This window comes from Sinohyriopsis cumingii, chromosome 2, assembly GCF_028554795.1.
Source record: "Sinohyriopsis cumingii isolate HCF-2022 chromosome 2, ASM2855479v2, whole genome shotgun sequence".
Classification (NCBI taxonomy): domain Eukaryota; kingdom Metazoa; phylum Mollusca; class Bivalvia; order Unionida; family Unionidae; genus Sinohyriopsis; species Sinohyriopsis cumingii.
Genome location: NC_142962.1, coordinates 71,291,408 through 71,311,287, shown reverse-complemented (window position 1 = coordinate 71,311,287; position 19,880 = coordinate 71,291,408). Strand labels below are relative to the sequence as shown.

The following is a 19,880-nucleotide window of genomic DNA, read 5'->3' as shown; positions in this document are numbered from 1 at the left end:
AGCTTTGAATTATCTACAAAAGCATATAAATTTCATTAATATGTATCTTTTATTGTATAACCATGTGGTCATGTAATTATCAATCAGTTATCAAAATTGTTGGTTCTCAGGTAATTGCTATTTCCTGTGTGCGCAGGTAGACATGAGTGTGTGTGTTTTGCAAATGTGGGTCACTAGAACCTCATGAATATTAATGAGGTATTCATCAGTTGAATGAGGAATGAATGATGTTTCTGATTGTGTTTTGAAAATTTACATATGATGACCCTGTGCTGAGAAAATAGTCCCTAAAATCTTGCTAATTTTTTTCGACTCATGAACGTTATATTTCACTTTTCAATATACCGTTACAAAATACACATTCTAATTTTCTTTTGATACCAAATTTGTTATTTGGAACAAATATTTAAGTACCTGCATTTAATTTCGAAAGTATGCCTTTCATCTAGTTGACCTCCATAAGATACGTGCGCGAAGTCACTATATTGGTTTCGCGATAAATATAGCATCGATGTGAAAAATCGGCGATCACAAGACAAATGCTGTGATTTATGTACAGTGTTAGAATGTTTTGTATTGGTAAGTAATTCTTTTGTATATTCTTCTATTTATTAAATATTTTGCAAAATATAGCATAAATTTTATCATATAAATGAAATGATCATCCTCATGTTGACATGTATATGTAGATTTGACAGATTTACTCTCGAATTATTTTACAGTTTACTATTCTTCTTCAAAACCGGCATCTAAATACAAAGTAATGCCAAATTATTGTATGCAAATGTTGTTTAAAAATTTTCATAATAAAATGAAATCTCTGTAAATGAAATTTAACTAAATAACTCACGAAGATTGGTGGTACGAATAGAGTATGAAAACATGAGTTACTGATCGAAATTTGTACCATGATAAAGTACTGCTCTGTAATTTTAGATGATGAAATATATTTTATTTAACTGTACTTAAAACACCTTTTTTTGTTCATTTTCAGTGTAGAAATATGAGAGTATGGATATTCTGGGTCCTTGCTGCCAAAAGCAGGAATAAGTGTTGATATAATATCTTCAGAATCTTGTAAAAAAAAATAGACAAACTGTCAAATGGAATTGCGATTGAAATTTTCAACTTTTATAAGGAAAATAATCAAACATTAGCTGATTTTTGTGACATCCTAACATTACTTAATGATGGGTGTCATTCAATTAACCAATCTACTCTTTCCAACAAAGTTAATAGTGTACTTCACCAGAAGAAAACGCTTCTGAGTCAGAAAAAAGTGCCAGGTGTAAAAACATTAATAAACTTCTAGAGAAGGAATTCAAGACAACGGTGCCAAAAAAAGCTCATATCATGTGACAGAAAACAAATGCTGCAGTGAGAAAGGAGTCAGACAGTGTGTCAAAGCAATTAAGTTCACTTGTCATGTATTACTTACAGGTCTAAAAATGCTGGTATACAAGATGAAACAAAACAATGTCACAAAACAATGGAACATGATAAAGTATATGTGCAATAAAACAATCAAGATAACTGCACGTATTAAAAAAAGCAGGAAGCTCAATGCAGAAAAAAATTATGCTCAATTAATAATCAAATCTGTCACTGTTATGTAAAAAAATGTCAACAAAAGAGATTACACATCAAAAATCAGAATTGATCCTATTTGTGAATGTCAGCGACTTCAAAAAAAGAACCATCAAAGCTTCACAAAGCAGAAGGTGTCTGTCGCAAACACTGATGAAATAGAAATGTTAAGAAAAGGCCTTGAAGAACTTCATGAGCAGCATCAACTGCTCACAAAAAAATGGAAAATGAAAAGTCTCGAAAAGTAACTGCTCAAAAATCGAACAGTAAGCTCAGAAGCAAAGTGTCTCTATTGAAACTGTCTATATCTGAAATGAAATATGATAACACAATGAAAAATATGACATAAAAAAAAGACACAAATTTGAAACTAGCTACATTGACTCTTAAGTTACCAGAAAAAGACCTAATGGTGTGCGAGTTGCAGGATAAAATTGAAGACTTATGGGAAATGAAAGACAGTCATATCAAAACAAAACATACAGATGGAACTTACAGTGTGATAAACTAAGGTTGTGTGTGATCCGGCTGGCAGGTCTGGAAGTTGCCATGGAGAAAGTGACACCTGTCATTGAAGTTTGTATTGGAAATACTTTTTGAAAAAAAGTTTGACAAAAAGGAGTTACCAAATAGCACAAAGGTGTAAACAGTAATAGACGAAGGACATTTCATCGTGAAGGCATACATTGCTGAAAAAATTGACAATTGTGAAAATTGGAGTCTTAATTGGAATGGGACTACCAGGCATAAACAGAAGATAATTGATACAGCAATAACACTAGACAACGGTGAGATTGCCAGTCTGGGATTTACCCATGTTTCAAATGAAACAGCCAAAATCATCACAGACGTTACAAAAAAATCACTTCATTGAAATAGCCAACATATGAAGCAAATCATTCAGAAAACAACCTAATGAGGATTTTATTGTTAATTCTCTTGGTAAGCTTGCATTCACAATGAGTGATCATGCTAGTAAGGAGAAAGAAGCTGGCTGACAAACTTTTAAATGAGTGAAGGCATGACATGTTAAAAAATTGTGAGAATGACATTGGCAAACAGTCTGTTAAAAACTTTCATTGTATCGCCCATGTCTTGATGGGTTTTCATAGATATATATGTAATGACATTAAAGTATTGGAGAAATCTTTGGTAGACCAGTATGGCCCATTAGGACGAGACAGAATGCCGATATTTAAATTCTGGTCCAAGGCAGGTACCATCATTGAGCGAGTTGATCAGATGACATCAGACACTTTTGTGCCGGCTGGCAACAACCTTAGACTGCACGATCGATGGGAAGCCTACTGTACTGAAAAAGGTATATAGTTTACTGATCGGAGTTGGAGAAAAGTTTTCATTTTAAACTTGAATCTATAGTCCACTGTGACCATAATATGCTTAATGGTACTACAAAACTTGGAGTTGCAGTGCATTTTAACATTTTTTCTTTCTTATTTAGTCATTTGAATGTTGAATATATAGTATATTTTGCAATTTTTGGGTATATGCAACCGTGAAACTTGACATGCTGGGAATAATTTGTATAACTGCTTTCAAATCGTTTGGATTTGTTTGCCTTAAGTTCCTTTTTTTTATTTAAAGATACAAATTATTTATTCCAGGAATCAAATTGACAGTCGGGAACTGTCGAGACAGTAGGTTCAATGGTTTATTCCAAACAGTGGCTGAGATTCTAGTACATCACCTGGATTTCCAGACAGTCGTCAGAACTGTACATGCACCAACAAAAAAAATCTATCTGTAGATGCAGATTTAAACTCTGACCATATTGTGACTATGTTGCTAGCCCTAGGGCTTATGTATTTTATAATGCCTGGCCTCCACTGGGAAAAGTGCCATACTTATAATTGTATATATACATTCAAAACTTGCAGAAGTATTTAAAAGATTGTGCAGAAAATTCCAAACTGATTGAGAGTGATGAACATTGGTTGGGAGAGGTGTATGACATTGCTTTTGAGCAACGCTTCTATGAAGTGACAAAATCTATCAAGATTGACAGAAAATTACTGAATCAGGTTATAACTTTCATTTGTAAGTCATTGGTAGGAACTACTGAAAAACAATTCTCAGATTTCTTGCCTGGTGGGTAGTACAGTGAAGCAGCAGGTCCAAAGACATTGAAGAGGACACAGTTTGTGCAAGTGACCAGTCTTGGCTGTGAACACCACTTTGGTGACCTTGATAGCAGTCAGAAGCGTAGACCAAATGCCTCCTTGTACCCGCACTCCTCTATTCAACTACTCCAGAGAAATTGTCTCAGAATGAAAGAGTGGTATGACATTATGACTCCACAGTAAAAGAGTCATTGTGGAAGAGTGCACACCGTGGTGGAAAAGACTTGCGTCTTAAACATAAAGAACACCAGAAATGTGTGTACAGTTAAATATTGGACCAAATGAGTGAACTGCCACCAAAGAAGAGAAATAGAAATCCGAATGACGCTGATGAAATCTATGAAATTAAAATAGATGAACTTAATACAGTATATCAACAGTTGCCTGTTCTAGACCAGCTTAAGCAAAATGATTGTGATGTTGTAGCATACCAGGATGCTTGGTACCCTGGATGTGTTCATGAAATTAAAAGTGACAATAATAATAATTTTAAAGTTAAATTCATGGCACCATCAAGGAAAGTGGTACTATTTACATGACCCAGCAGAAACGATGTTCAGAAAAGCATGAATTGTCATAGCGACTGGAACGCTTCCAGAATGTCTAAATTCTGTACGTCAGTGGGCATTCTCAGATCATGGAAAATTGGATGAACTCTTTACAATGTATGCCAATGTTTTCTTCTTAATTAAATAACTTGTTCAGAAATATGTTTTCCAGTATCTGAAGTGTCTGGTAGAAGAAAAATAAAGATTTTAACCCCTTATTTTCTTCGCTAAACTGAAATCTAGTGGACAGTTTTATTTACTGTATATATTTGAATTCTACAGGAAAAATGCTATCAGACTGCCAAGGTTCATTGAGATATCTTTTTTTAGATCAAAAGTTATGATGGAAATTGCTTATTTTATTAAATGTGTTGGGTCCGTGACTTAAAAGAATTAAACAGGCATTTAAATAAGGCAAAAATTCACTGAAAAGCAAATTTTTGCAAATATTGAAATAGTCGTAACGTCTGAACTAATCAACATATTTCAAAAATTAAAACTGTTCTGAAAAGGTCTGAATGAGCTCTATAAGAAACAATCATTAAAATGCAAAAAATAATAGGACTTTGTTGCAATATACAAAGATTATACACCTTTGTTTTGATGAATATGGAGTTTTAGGAACCAGTAAACCTAACATTGACCTCTCTATCACATTGTTTTATAGGAAGTTTTCACCTTGAAAAAGTCAAAACTTCATAGGTTTTCACATTGATAAAGTTGATCTTTATATATAGAAGGTTTATGGGTTCTTAAAACTTCATATCCATCTCAACATACTCTATCATTTTAGTCATACCAGTTTCATACCATATGGAACATGCTTCCAGTTCGTTTTTGCTCCAACCTCTATGAGAGCTGTCCCAAATAAAAAAATTTGTTCTGATGCTTCATGCAGGATCAGGGATGTAGAACTGGCCCAACATGCACTCCTGGATGTCAAAAGAAGTGAATAATGGAGGCAGGAGTGGTGCCATAGTGGCTAATGAGCCAGACTTGTGACTGAAACGTTAGCCCATTTTGGCTTTTTTCATGTCTTTGGGCTAAGCACTGTACTCCTATTGCCTTGGCCCGAAATGATCTTTATGTATTGCTGTGTCATTTAAAACACCAAAGCAAACCAATTTGTAGATAATAAATTGCAAACCATTTATAGAATTTATACTCTTGCTATGCCTACTAAATAGATCACTGTTGTAAAACTGGGTCAGTAAAATTAAAGCAAGAAGAAGGGAAATTTTTTAATGTGATAGGAATATGAACAGTAAGAAAGTAAATAGAATTTTTCCTTGTAAAATTGATGAAAACAGCATCTTACCAGGTGTATTTCCATTGACAATATTGAATTGTAGGTAAATAAAACCGTGAGGCTTGAAGTATGCTGTAAGCAATCTGTTGACTTCCTGGCTGAGCACAGTATCCAGTGGTAAACTATTCCAGATGGACACTACAATGGTTCAGTGACCTGTTCAGTCATTCAGTGTCCAAGGGTTTAATGTTTACCTAGCCTTCTTCATTGTTCTTTGGGGTGGTGAAGTAGTTGAACACCTGAGCTCAGTAGGTCGTCCATGAAGATATGATTTTCTTACCTGTGATACTCCATGACCACCTGATATTTAACATTTGAGATCTGAATTGTAACCCTTGTGGCCAATGACCATATGAGCTTATGGCATGGCTTTGGATCTGTCAGGTGTCTCATCAGACATTGGTCCATATTTTTCACCTTAGAAGAAGCACCCAGCCAATCAGGATCTAAGTTAGGAGGATTGTGTGTGTGTGTGTGATTTTGATTTTTAACATAGCTGTAAAAAATTTTCAGTCATATTGCTACGATGTCTGCGGTGTGACAGTTTATAGTGATGTCTAGCACTGGGACATCATGCTGCAGACATGTGGCATGATGTCCCACCCATTTACATTATCCTGACACTGTTAACACTAACCTCTTAATGCTGAGTGCCAAGTGAGGCAGCTGTTAGTACCATTTTTAGAAGTCTTTGTTATGACTCGGCCGGGGATCGAACCCATAACATCCTGCATCCAAGGTGGACACTCTAACCACTATGCCACCAGAATGGTGTAAGTATGAAGGAATAATCTATAGTAATGGTAAATTTTCTATAGCAACCTTACAGAAACCCATTTTAAGCTTTTCATATTGGTTGAGCTGTTACTGTTTGAACGTTTCCTAGGAAATGTGCTATCAGAATTTTTTGTCTGCGATGTTTCGCTTCTTGATGGTGTGACTTTCATAGCACCCAAGTGGAATCCTAGCTTCAGTTTCTCAAGAATGGCCAGTTTTGATTAATTTTGGCAGGAACAGTTCTTATGCTCTATATGAATTTGTCCAGGTTGCAACCGATAGCCAGGTAGACAGTACATTTTTTCTCTTTTTCTTGAACATTGCTGACAGCCTACGTTTGTAAGGTTATGCTGTACCAGAGATATAATCAGGCTGGCTCCCCTAGCAGTGGTTTGGCTTCCATCGTAACTACCTACAAATGATGCTTATCTTCCATCAAAGTAAGGCTATTGTTACTAACACCAAATAAATTTCTAAAACTTCCTGACATATCAGACCAATTATGATTGACAGTTCTAGCATGACTACCTCTCAAATCCATATGGAGGCCCTGGGTGGCTGAGTGGTCTAGAGAGATTGTCTTTCCTGATCACTGTCATCTCACCTGATGGTATGGACTTGAGTCTCAGGCTTGGCTAATGTGGGTATGTGAGAAATCTTGTCGGTAGGTTCCCACGGGTCAGTGGTTCTTGCCAGGGTTTCCTGGGTTATTTCTTCACCAGTTATACTGGCTGCCATTTATTGCCTATCTTGGGCTGAGAAATGGTGTTTGACCCAAAAGAACAACAAATCCATATGAAAGATGCAAATACAATATCTAGTTCAGCATGTTACTTAACATAACAATTAAAACACATTGCCAGTACCACCAATTTCAAACCAGTGAGATAGAAATTATCATGATATAAGTCTCTTTCAGTCCACATGACTTGATTGATTACCACTATATTTGTCTTTTAGACCATACCCAGTGAGCAATATCAGTTCCATTTATACCTCTTGTTTTGTTTTGTTTTTCTCTGAGGTCAGCCATGTGCCTTAATATGAAAAGCAAATAGATTGCCATTTGGGCAGACATGCCATTTTAATAAGTTGTAAATTGTGTTAACATCAGTATTGTTATGTCTGATAATATCGTTCTTTCATTCCATTGGCTGATAAAAACATTGCCTTTTATAATGAAAGAATGGCAAGGTGAATTGTTTTGATTCAAAGTATCACCAGAACCGCACTTAGAACAAGAAATGTATTGTTCCATAAGTATTGGAACTCTGCAAGCAAGACAAAGATGATTCCAAACTTGGGGGTGGGTGGGGAGTTCCTAATAGTGCAAGGTTTCAAAAGTATGATTATTGGAATCTTTTTAATTTCAACATCTCTTGACCGGACTATAGCCCAGCATGTCCTTGGAGATGTAGAATGAACCCGATGCTTTCCTCTATATGTTTCAAGAGGTGACTGATGTACCATCTGTGCTTGCTTATAAGTTGAGTCAAACTGTAAACAACAAAGATCCAGATCTGCCATAGCATAATGTGCCTGTAGATTAGGGTCTGTTTTGTTCTACTGATTTGTCTAAACAAACTGCACAGACCTAGATCTGCTGGCATATTATGCAGTGGTAGATCTGGGTGTGTGCAGCTTACAGTTCGATTCATCTTGTAAGCAAATATAAATGGTAGGTAGAAGCTGTGGTGGATCAGTTGTTATTGTAATGGGCTTTCAGCCAGTAGGCTGTGGGTTCAAATCCTACCATTGGATCATACTGGGTCAGCTGTTGTGGATGCTTATTGGGATAGACACTTCACTTTATTTACCTCCTTGTTTTGCAGTACTGTAAAACACCAAGACAATAAAAACCAGTTTTTTGTATGAAATTTTCCCCATAAACTTAGAAGTCCTCCATGAATCAGCATGATTTTTCCAAGGATAAATATACTTATTTTAAAGAAATAACTATGTAGGTCAGTGAATGAAAATAATCTCCATGTTTCGAACCGGTCAGAATTCGAGGTTCAGGTAGAAGATAGCAGACCTTAAACCATTTTTGTCACGAGATTTATGATAAATAAGACGAGGAATACATTTTAATGTGCAAATTAATGGTCATAATGAAATATGGATTTGAAAGTTTTTTCTTACAGATAGAAGGAAGGGAGATGTCATAGACCAGAGACAGAGAGCCATGTATAATTTGAGTGACCTGTTGAGACTAACAATAGAACAGGTGTCACAGTTAAAGCTTTTATTACAGTAATGCGCCATAGTTACGGGGACTTGGTCTCATCTTGATCTTGAAGGAAATTCCTTTCCTTTCCCACATTCATTTCATTGCACTGGTTTGACAATGTGTGCAATATAATAAATTCTGTGGCTGTCCAGGATACAAGTTGACCTTCTTGACTAATTCTGTTAGACTACGCAATTAATCAATATAAAATCTTGCAGTGGGTGCACTTGAATGTATGTGGGCAGGCAAGGTGTCTCCCCTACTGCCCCATATGTATGTTGACAATCCTAAGATTTAAAAAAAATAAAAACGGGCACTGAATTTAAAAAAAAAAAGAAATGAAAGAAACATTCAGCCCTTGAAACAGAAATGAGAACTATGCATTGGTCATGACTGGCAAAATAATGTGAATGGATACACGCTCCCATGGTTGACTGGTAAACATTTTGTGTAGGTATGGTAATTACCTAACCTTGCCAGTTTGTTGACCAAATGAAATGGGATAGACTTGTTCCTTGTCCTCAAAAAAATGAGGACCAGTCAAGGGTTGTCCTTAGTAATCACCTTGTTATACCTTTATAAAAATGCTCAGTACATTAAGGTAGGTATACTGCATGAAGGTAAATTCCAAATAAAAATGTATTTGAATGAACTAGTATCTGCGTCTTCCAGTGTCAGATTATTTCATAATCTGCAAGTATAGCCCATGGAGATGAAGGCAGCCATCCTCTGATTGTTGTCCCCCACCCACCCATAATTTCACGTATTGTCTTAAAAGGTGTGCATAGCCTCCCTGATTTGGCAAAGAAAAAATTTAAACCAGAGATAAAACATTCATATAAAATATATTATTATTGTTTTGGAAATTTTTTTTTATCCGACTACATGCTGTTGAACTAAACTGGAGAAAAATACCACACAGAAATTGTCTGTTATTAGCTTTGAAATCATTATTAATTAAACTGACCAATGACTCCATAAATGTACACTTACACTTGAACAGGTTGTTACTTTATTTAATTATTTGACAAATTTATTTAAATTAACATTTTCAAATAGCACTTTATTTCCCTGGCTGAACCCCAGTGTATGCAGTCAAAAAGTTTAAAGCTTTTGTTCTGCTCAGTGATAGAAACTAGCTGACATAATGCAGGTTAAATAAGAGCACTTAAGGTGTTGGACTTGCAGTCTGAGAGAAACCCACTCACCCATGGGTGCAAATAGACTCCTATATCATTTTAAAGCATTATGGTGTCCTTGAGAGGCAGAGGGCCCACTACTGGGGGTGTAGAGGAGTGCTGGCCTGAACAGATGAATATGATTGTCAAGGATTTTAAAAACTGGCTTTCAAAATATGTATGCACGGCTTTAAATTACTGTGTATCCTTGGCTGATTTTTTTGGGTACATGATAGGCCTAAAAAACAGGGTTTATTTTGCAGATATGGAGAAAAACTTTTTTATTAAACTCATACTTTGTATGTAACATTATATATGCATTAAAATTTGTTTTTCTGTTAAAATTTACTTCAACTTTACTTACTGCATTACTGCCTTCGATGCTGTATTGGTTTTATTTTGTGATGCCCTTGAACGAGCTGATCAGTGACTACAGATATGTATTGATTGCAGTCATTTCAAGTAAAAATGATGAATTTCATGTACTATACAGTCACAAACTGTGATGAAAAACAAAAAGGTTGTCATCCATTTTAAAACTTTTGGAAGTGTAGAAAGAGATAGAAAATAGGTATGTACTGATTATACTGCGTAAAAAGGTGAAATATAATGAAAAACTAGGCCCTATAGCTAATTTGTTACCCCAAGCTTATTACAGTTTATCAGACCATCATAAATCCTTCTTAACGATGGAAAAGTATCCCGAGATTTCATTTAGTTACCCATATATACTTACCTATAAGCCAAGTCCAACTATATCTAAGAGAGATCCTGATCTGCCATAGTAAAATACACCTGCAGATCAGGTTTTGTGTTGTTTGTACTATGATTACTCCTAAGCAAATGCACAGACACAGATCTGACAGTGCATTATGTGCTGGCAGATCTGGGCCTGTGCAGTTTGCAATTTGACATGTCTTATAAGCAGGTATATTCAGTAATCAATTGCGAAAAATGAAAACTAGGGATCATGTATTTATTTTTCAGGGTCCCTTGTATAATGGCTAGAAATACAGCAAGATTAACCTCCTATTTTCATTTTTGTGACTGCTGTATTTTTGGGTCATCTTTCCAATAATTTTTATCATTCATTTTCTTGATATGTTGATGACCTATTGGCCATAGGTGCAACATTAGTGGCAACAATTTTTAAAATTTCCACTGGATCACAATTTATTTCTTAACCTAGACTAATTCTCGACACAATAATACATATACTATTAATTTTAAGCTCCACTGCCTTTAGACCAAGGGATGGGTTGGTGTCAATTGTCTCTTCCTTTCCTCAGTTAAAACAAGTTAGTTTATTGCCACTCCTGAACTTCATGCAGGATTACCATGAAACTTAACACACATTACCATGAAACTTTACACACATTACCATGAAACTTTACACACATTCAGTCCATAGTCTAGTTCGTCCTAAAAAAAAATGGTGCAGCTTGGACATGCAATATGGCCACTGTTGTTATTACTACTCCTCCTGAATGGATGGTCCTATCAACATCAAAGGGTTTTCACTAAACGACATCTGTTGATGTCTATTTGGTATTAAATAGTGCAGAGCTAATTTCCGATGGTGGCCATTGTGAAAATTGTATTAGTGCTATTACTCCTGAACATGAAGTCATGCTGACATGGGGTTATTAGCAGAAGACTTTCTATGATGTCTAGTTGATTCTCAAGGAAAATGGTGAACAGCCTGAACACCCAATATAGATACCACATTGACCATCTTGAAAATGTTAACACTGTTCCACTTTAATGGATGGATGTATCAACACAGAGGATTTTGCATACAAGACTTGATAAGCTTTCAGGTTGGTTCAGAATGAAAATAGTGCCATTTAGATTTCCAGTCTTGCTATCACTAATTCTCCTGAATGAATTGTTACATCTGTGGGGCTTTTACTGATAGACTTCTCATCATGTTTCTTTGGTTATACATGAAAATTCTTCTGATCTGATCTCCAATATGACCACCACAATGGCAGTCTTGAAAATCTTATTGTCACTACTGGTAATGTTGACATTCTGCTTTCAACAAAATACTTCTTGTGTTGTCTATTTGGTCTGAAATGGAAATGGTGCCAATTCAATATCCAATTATGGCCACTGTGCCATCCATCTTTGAAAAATATATATTGTTACTCGTAAAATATGGAAGGCAATGAGGTTTTCACCAGAAGACATCTTATGATGCCTTCTTCACCTGGCATGAAAATGGTGTCATCTGACATCAAGTATGCCTACCATGTGAGCTAATTTGAAAATCTTATTATCATGGAAGAAATATTTGAGGTGGTAATTCAGTGTTCAACAAGTAAAAGGAAGAAATGGTCTAATCTTGAATCCCAGGAAATTATTTTTGGCCATTACGACAGTCCTAATATAGTTACTAAATGATGTAAAGTTAATTATGTTAGAAACAAATAAACAAAAACTTATTGAAGTCAGCTTGTCATCTTTGTATGCTAAGGTGGTAGAGATTTCCACACAAAAAAGCTCTATGAACTGCACATACGTTTCATCAGGATCACATAAAATTCTTTAGATGATTGCAAAACAACACGCAATAGCCATTTCAAATCATGTCTACCATACGGACTCACTTATAAGTCAAGTCAAATTACAAACAAAATCCTGATTTGCCATAGCATAATGTGCCTGCAGACCAGGGTCTGTGTTGTTTATTCTGCTGATTACTACTAACAAACAGACCCAGATCTGCTTGTGCAATATGTGATGGTAGATCTGGGTCTGTGCATTTTGCAATTTGATTTGACTTAAAAGCAAATATATATGGTGGTATGAGTAATAAGGTAAAATATTTATGATTGGCTGTTCTTAACCAATCAAATTGTGCTCATGAATAATGGTTTTCTGCTTTAAATATGTGGATGAAATAGGGGAAAACAGCTTTAACTCTACAAGGTGATGATAACAGAATCTGAATCAATTTGCTCTCTTTGAAACACCCATTGTCATAGGACTGTATAGTGAAATCATAAAACATCAACAAGGAGAACAATTTAGTTGTTGGCATCTTTCAGTTAGCCTGATGTGATTTTAACTGGCTTCAGGCTAATAGGCAGGTGACAGCTTTGAATACTGCCAAGGAATTTAACTTTCTTAATTTGATAGGTCCAAATTCTCTTGTACCAAATCCTTGATTGTTTTGTAATTGTAGCTAGAATATGATGGCTTAGTTAATATTAGACTGGTATTTCTGGCACAAAAATATGTTCCATATATAGAGCAGACTGAAATGGTGGTAACTGAAAATGGTACCACCAGACCTCCATTATCACTACTAGAGGAGTAATCTTGAAATCTATTTTTTTCTACTCCTCCTGCATTGATGGTTCCATCAGTATGGGATTTCCACTAAAAGACTCCATATGATGTCTAGATGTTTCTCTTTAAAAATCCTGCCAGTCTGACATCTAGTATGGCCACAATCACAGTCATCTGAAAAACCTTTACTGGAAGAGAAAGTCATATTGTCTTTTCACCAGAAGTAGTTGTTTTTAGCTTTATAGCATTTTTCAGTACTGATTGGCGAAATATGATGGCCAGTACAGCTGGTGTTGGAAGAACCCAGGAAAACCCAAGGAAGAACCACATAGTCATGGGATGCTACTGGCAAGCTTTCTCAAACACTAAGCCTTAGACTTGAACCCACCCTGACAGAGGTGAGGTGTCAGTGTCTGGTAAAAGTAAGCCCTTTAGACCATGCTGTCTCCCAGGGCACCCTTCTCCAGAAGACTTCTTATAATGTGCAGTTGATCTTGAGTAAATATGGTGCTGATCTGACATTCATTATCGCCACAACCAGTGGCCATCTTGAAACTCTTGTTGCTGCCACTCCTGAATGGATCATCATTAGGTTTTCACTAAAGGAATCTTGTTATTGCTGTTCTTCTTGAATGGAAAGTCATATCTTAAAAATATTTTTTTCATTACTTCCAGAAAAATACTGACCATTTATTTATTTTTGTTGGCATAAAGTTTTTTGGGCACATTTGATTATGACCCTTTTGCCAGTATTTAAATCTGTGAATTGGGAAAGGATACGGTTTTGTTTTGCATTTAAATTTATGGTTCATTTAGCAAGCATGAAATCCAACAAAAAAGGTAATTTGACAGTTTACTGTGTATTTTGCTATGGAATTAGTTGCTACATTTCTTTAAGTCATTTAAAGTTTGGACCATTGCTGTGGATTTCAGGAGCTAAAACCATGATTTGAGCAGTGCTAAAATCTGACAGAGTTTGAGATCTGGAGAAGTTAAGTCTTGATTGAAAATTGATTCAGTGAAAAGTAGATTCATTTTTAGCATTAGCATGCATCAGAGGGCGATCAATCATTTGATTTTAGAGGAATCCATGCCAGGTTTTTGCCAATCCCTTTTTTCCTCCATCTGTGCAATCATCTGTAGTAACTTGCTTAACAGTTCTTTGGTCCCTTGGACTTGATAGTTATGCATCTAACATGAATGAATTTAAATTAGACACCTAGCTCTTGGATAAATATTGAAGGTCACTCTGACCTTCTCATAAAAAAATTATTTCTAGAACTCTGTGTTCTTCAAAAAGCGGGGAGAATGATGACCCTAACTTTAATGGGCGCTTTTACAGTCTGCTAATATTTAAAGCCACCAAAAAAAAAAAGTTTTCATTAGCTCTACAGTCAGTAGTGGCAGATATACAAGAGAGGTAAGTATGTATTCAAACAAAATACTGTTTGCATTTCACCTCCACCTCGAATTACAGTTCCTTTTGGACTGCTCATGAATTTTAGCTCAACATTTCTACATTTATCTGGGGCTATGGGTGGCTGAGTGTTCTAAGGCATTCTCCTTTACAAATCACTAACATCTGTATCCATAGGTTTGAGTGTCTGACTAGGCCAATGTGAGTATGTGAGAAAGCTTGCCAATAGCTTCCTATGGGTTGATGGTTCCTCCTCCACCAAATATACTGGCCACTATAAATAGCCTATTGTGTGCTGAAAAATGGTATTAAACCCATAACAATTTCTTGCTATAAAAGTGACTACATGTCAACAGCTTATTTGTGTCATTGTTGCTAGAAAAAGAATGAACATGACACTGTAAACACTGATAAAAGTATATTTTTTGGTCATGTTTTCTAACATTAGTATAGCTGTTTAAAATGCAGAGCATAGATTTGAGAGAAAAACTAGTTGTACAGAATCAGTAATTCTGTAGTTGATTTTGAAGAGAGAAAACAAACGGAAAAGAATAGGTTCTCTGCCAAATAATGGTTCTGTTTTTGTTTTATTTTTGGGGGTGCTTTAAAGCCAATTTTGTTTGCTCATGATAGACTATCTACATGGTACCAGTATATTTGACCGAGGACAATCTGGGAAGAATCACTGTCCCACGGTAAGCTACTGGCAACCTTTCTTGCATATCAAGTTGGTCAAGCTAAGGCTTGAACTTGTGTGGACAAAGGTGAAATATATGTGATCTGTAAAGGCAACTGCCTTAGTCCACTCTGCCACCTGGATCCATAATACTAGTTTTGAATGATGGCTTTTATGTCACAAAGAGTTCCAGTCAACATGTGTCTGAGTAGAAGCCATACATACCATGTACAAAATTTACATGACTCTTCCATTATTTTTAAGACACAAAAAAGACAAAATTTGGAATCAAATAGAAGGCTGATGGTTTCCGCACTAATTTCCTTGTGGTTGCAGCTACCAGCATCACAAAACCAGTACTTTTTACTTTTACATGTATACTAATATTACTTGCAGATCAAATTTTTTTGTGTAAAATATTTTTAACAAATCTTGTTTTATGATTATTGTATACAACCTTGCAAGTAACAATCAAGTTAAATGCTTGTATTTCAAAAGATCTTGATCAGTATAGTGTTGTATGAAAATATTGAAGTAAATGAATGTTGAATGCCTGTCTCCACCTCCACCCCCTGGTCTGTGTTTAGCAATTATTTACATATTTATCCTCAAAACGAGTGGCCGAGTGGTCTAAAGCACTCAACGTTACAGATCACTGCCATCTCACCTCTGTCTGCGTAGGTTCGAGTCTCAGATTTGGCCAATGTGGATATGTGAGAAAGCTTGCCAGTAGCTTCTCGAGGGTCGGTGGTTCTTTCCGGGGATTTCCTGGGTTCTTCTTTCACCATTAATTCTGGCCACCATGTATAGCCCATCTTGTGCTGAAAAATGGCGTTAAACCCTACAACAACAACAACAACAATATTCTCAAACATATACAGCCTGCTAACAGTTGTATATGTGTATGTTTGTATATGAGTGGTGTTTATGTATATTTGTGTTGGAGTGTATATGTGTATGTTTGTATATGAGTGGTGTTTATGTATATTTGTGTTGGAGTGTATATGTGTATAGGATTTGCATATGCCACTCTGCAGAAAAAGTAACTTGGAGATTTTTCTTAGCATAGCCTGTCATATCCTGAAACCCACAACACCATCAGGTTTTGGATGGTGACACAATTCCCCCACTTATTTTGTTTCCTGTCTGTAAAAATATCAAATGAAATTTGCCAATTCAGAACTCGACTTATTTTAAACATTCCAATAATATAAAAAATTGGGTATTGATTGGTGACACAATTCAGACACCCCCCCCCATTTATTTCGTTTCTTATCTGTAATAAATAATATCAAAAGAAACCTCAACACTCAGCTTACCCTGAATGTGTCCATATATTAAAAAAAGTTGACCCTTCCAATGCTGACCTTCTACAAAATGAATGTATTTCAGCTCACTGTGCAAATTGTGAAACTTTTACATGTATCTGGTTCCTGCGCTATGAAGTCAGAGAAAGTTTATTTCACATAAACAAGTTCTGCATGATTTTACATTTCCATTCATTCTGAACGAAAATTCATTGTATTATATAGTTGGCTCTGCTTTTCAAAAAGAATTCATACGCATCTTCTACAGGAACCACATACAAGGAGCCGCATCTTGGACTGGGGGGAGGGATGTTCTCCCAAGTCAGGTGGTTTATTTGCATGGAGGTCAATTTCCCTGCAAATAATGTTGTTTACTGGATCATGAAAAGACAGTTGCTTAAACACAGGTGATTGCATAATAGAGGTACATTTTAGGCAGATTTGGCTAGTTGCAATAGCCAACGTTTTAATTGATGTTTTGTGATTTCTTCTTAATGAAACAAGAAACCTCTTTAATAATAATAATAATAATAATAATGACCTTATTTAAAGAGGGTAACACAATTAGCTACAAACTAATCTACCTTGGGGCCCTCATACAAAGGAATTTATTTATTTTAGCTGCGTCTCTGAAGTCACTGGATATATTGGGTTTGGAAGAAGGAAATAGAGTGGGCATTTCTAATCTCAACTGGAATACTATTCCAGAGCAAAGTTCCAGAGTATTGGAAACTTTTTTAAAATAATTCCTTATTTGGTTTGGGAATTTTATGCCTGTCTTTGGTATTGATGACTTTCAAGATTTCTTTATTTCTGTTTTAAATTTGACCTAATTAAAATGATTTTACTGCAGAATTTTATTTATTGCAGTTTCAGTTAAAAGTTGACTTCCAATTACATTCCAGCTTGATGATATTTATTAGAAAAATTCTATTTTGCAATAGAAACTTATCTGCTGAGGGTCAGTTTTTTTCAATGTATGGTCAACTTATATTATTAAAAGTAATAACTCAAAAAATTGGCAGATCATAATATTTTTCAGAAGAACGAAACCTTTTGCCTAATGGACAGCATTTGAATGATGATTGGACAATAGCAGTAAAAGTTGGCTTTGTTTTAAATTGTTGGAGAATTTACATCCTTCTCATATTGAGGATTTCTCACCGAGGACACAATTGGGGATATAATATTACACAAAGAAATGGAGCTTTTGAGTAACATTACATTTCCTGTGCAAAACACCCTCCAAGCCGTGAGAAAACTCTTTTCAAATAAAAAATTTCTTCAAAACACTGGCTTTGGCATGTCTTTAACATTGGAAGTAGCCCTTCTTTATGTTCTTCATGGCGAAATGGATTTCATCAAATCACAATAGCCATATACCATCTATACTTGCTTATAAGTCGAGGCCAACTGTAGACTGTACAGACCCAGATCTGCTGTTACATAATGCACCAGCAGCTCTGGGTCTGTGCAGTTTGTTAGGAGTAATCAATAGAACAAACAACATAGACTCTGATTTGCAGGGGGATTATGATATGGCAGATCAGGATCTTGGTTATTTGCAATATGTCGACTTATAAGTGAGGTTGAATGGAACATCACCAAACATATAATTATTTGGACAATTGCCTGGAAGGAGCGTGGGTAACATTGTGGGAAAATGGTTGAGTAATGAGACACTGGTGTTACACAATGCCACAAAGATACTGCCTTTTTGAACCCTTCCTAATTCACAGATGCTGGACAGATGAGCTTTCTGCTCGGACAAAAAACACTCCAAGCCACTTCAGTGTGTCAGACTCTGACAGGAGATTACAAAAGCACAAAGACATTGAATCATACCGTACATTTCATAAAGCACATACATCCATATATTTGTGTCACCATGGCCTAAATTATCCTCCTGAATGTTTTTCATGTTCTGTTGAACTTGCTTGGAAATTACTATGTCTGCTATCCACACACCTGTTTTGTGTAGGCCACTCAAGTTTTCTAGAAACTCATCTGTAACGTTTATGAACCTTGATTGCCTTAACCCTTATGAGAAGATCTGAATAGGACTTTATCATTAAGTATAGGTTATTAATCTCAAAATATGAAATCAGATTTAAAAAAAATAAAGTGCATGTTTTAAGATTTTAAACCATGCAGTGCATGCCTTACTTTAAATCTTGGAAAACTTGACTGATTGTTCTAACTCTGTGAAGTGATACAGAGTATACGAATTATGCTACTACGGTAAAGATATTTGGAATGCTACGGTAAGTAGTCAGACGCCATGGAGGGGTAAGAAAGGCCAGGGGATAAAACCAGCCACCATAGGGCAGTAATTATCTAATGGTGTGCTTGCACAACTTCTTTTCTAATACTCTTATAATCTTTGCTGAGGGGGGAGGTGAAATTGATACATGGATGTAGTATTTCAAATGTTTAAAATTCAAAGTATTTTGTAAATTAACTGCCATCAACAGCAGATGTTGTAGGTTTGCAGGCTTTGAAGGAAGATTAATTTTTCTGTCTTTGTATTATTATATTGAGACTTTTTTAAATTAAATTTGAAAAATGGCATCACATTTTTTAATGCAATTTTCATGTGTTAGAATAATTTCAACATCATTTAGAGTTAAAACAGGATTTAAAAGATGAAGATAGTTGTTGTTCTTTTGATTGTACATTATGTGTTGGGTCTTTTGATTGTTCATTATTTGTTGGATCTTTTGATTCTACATTAATTGTTGGATCTTTTGATTCTACATTAATTGTTGGATCTTTTGATTGTACATTATGTGTTGGATCTTTTGATTGTACATTATGTGTTTGATCTTTTGATTGTGTTAGATGTTTTGATTGTACATTAATTGTTGGATCTTTTCATTATACATTAATTGTTGGATCTTTTCATTGTACATTAATTGTTGGATCTTTTAAATGTACATTATGTGTTGGATCTTTTAAATGTACATTATGTGTTAGATATTTTGATTGTACATTAATTGTTGGAGCTTATGATTGTACATTATTTATTGGATCTTTTGATTGTACATTATATGTTGGATTGTTTGTACATTAATTGTTGAATCTTTTAAATGTACATTAAGTGTTGGATATTTTGAATGTACATTAATTGTTGGATTGTTTGATTGTACATTATGTGTTGGATCTTTTGATTGTACATTATGTGTTGGATCATTTGATTGTACATTAATTGTTGGATTGTTTGATTGTACATTATGTGTTGGATCTTTTGATTGTACATTATGTGTTGGATCTTTTGATTGTACATTATGTATTTGATCTTTTGATTGTACATTAAGTGTTGGATATTTTGAATGTACATTAATTGTTGGATTGTTTGATTGTACATTAAGTGTTGGATTGTTTGATTGTACATTATGTGTTGGATCTTTTGA

At 35.2% G+C, this 19,880-nt stretch overlaps 1 protein-coding gene and 1 pseudogene across 3 annotated transcripts in view; both read left to right on the top strand.

The window, feature by feature from the left end:
• Nucleotides 1-19,880, top strand: part of LOC149805132 (BCL11 transcription factor A-like) — a 269,645-nt gene that overhangs the window by 57,362 nt on the left and 192,403 nt on the right. The gene's annotated exons all lie outside the window — the stretch shown is intronic.
• On the top strand, nucleotides 966-4,235 carry LOC149805133 (uncharacterized; annotated as a pseudogene). Its single transcript, XR_016414787.1, has 2 exons — nucleotides 966-2,908; nucleotides 3,213-4,235. The product of XR_016414787.1 is annotated as an uncharacterized LOC149805133 (transcript).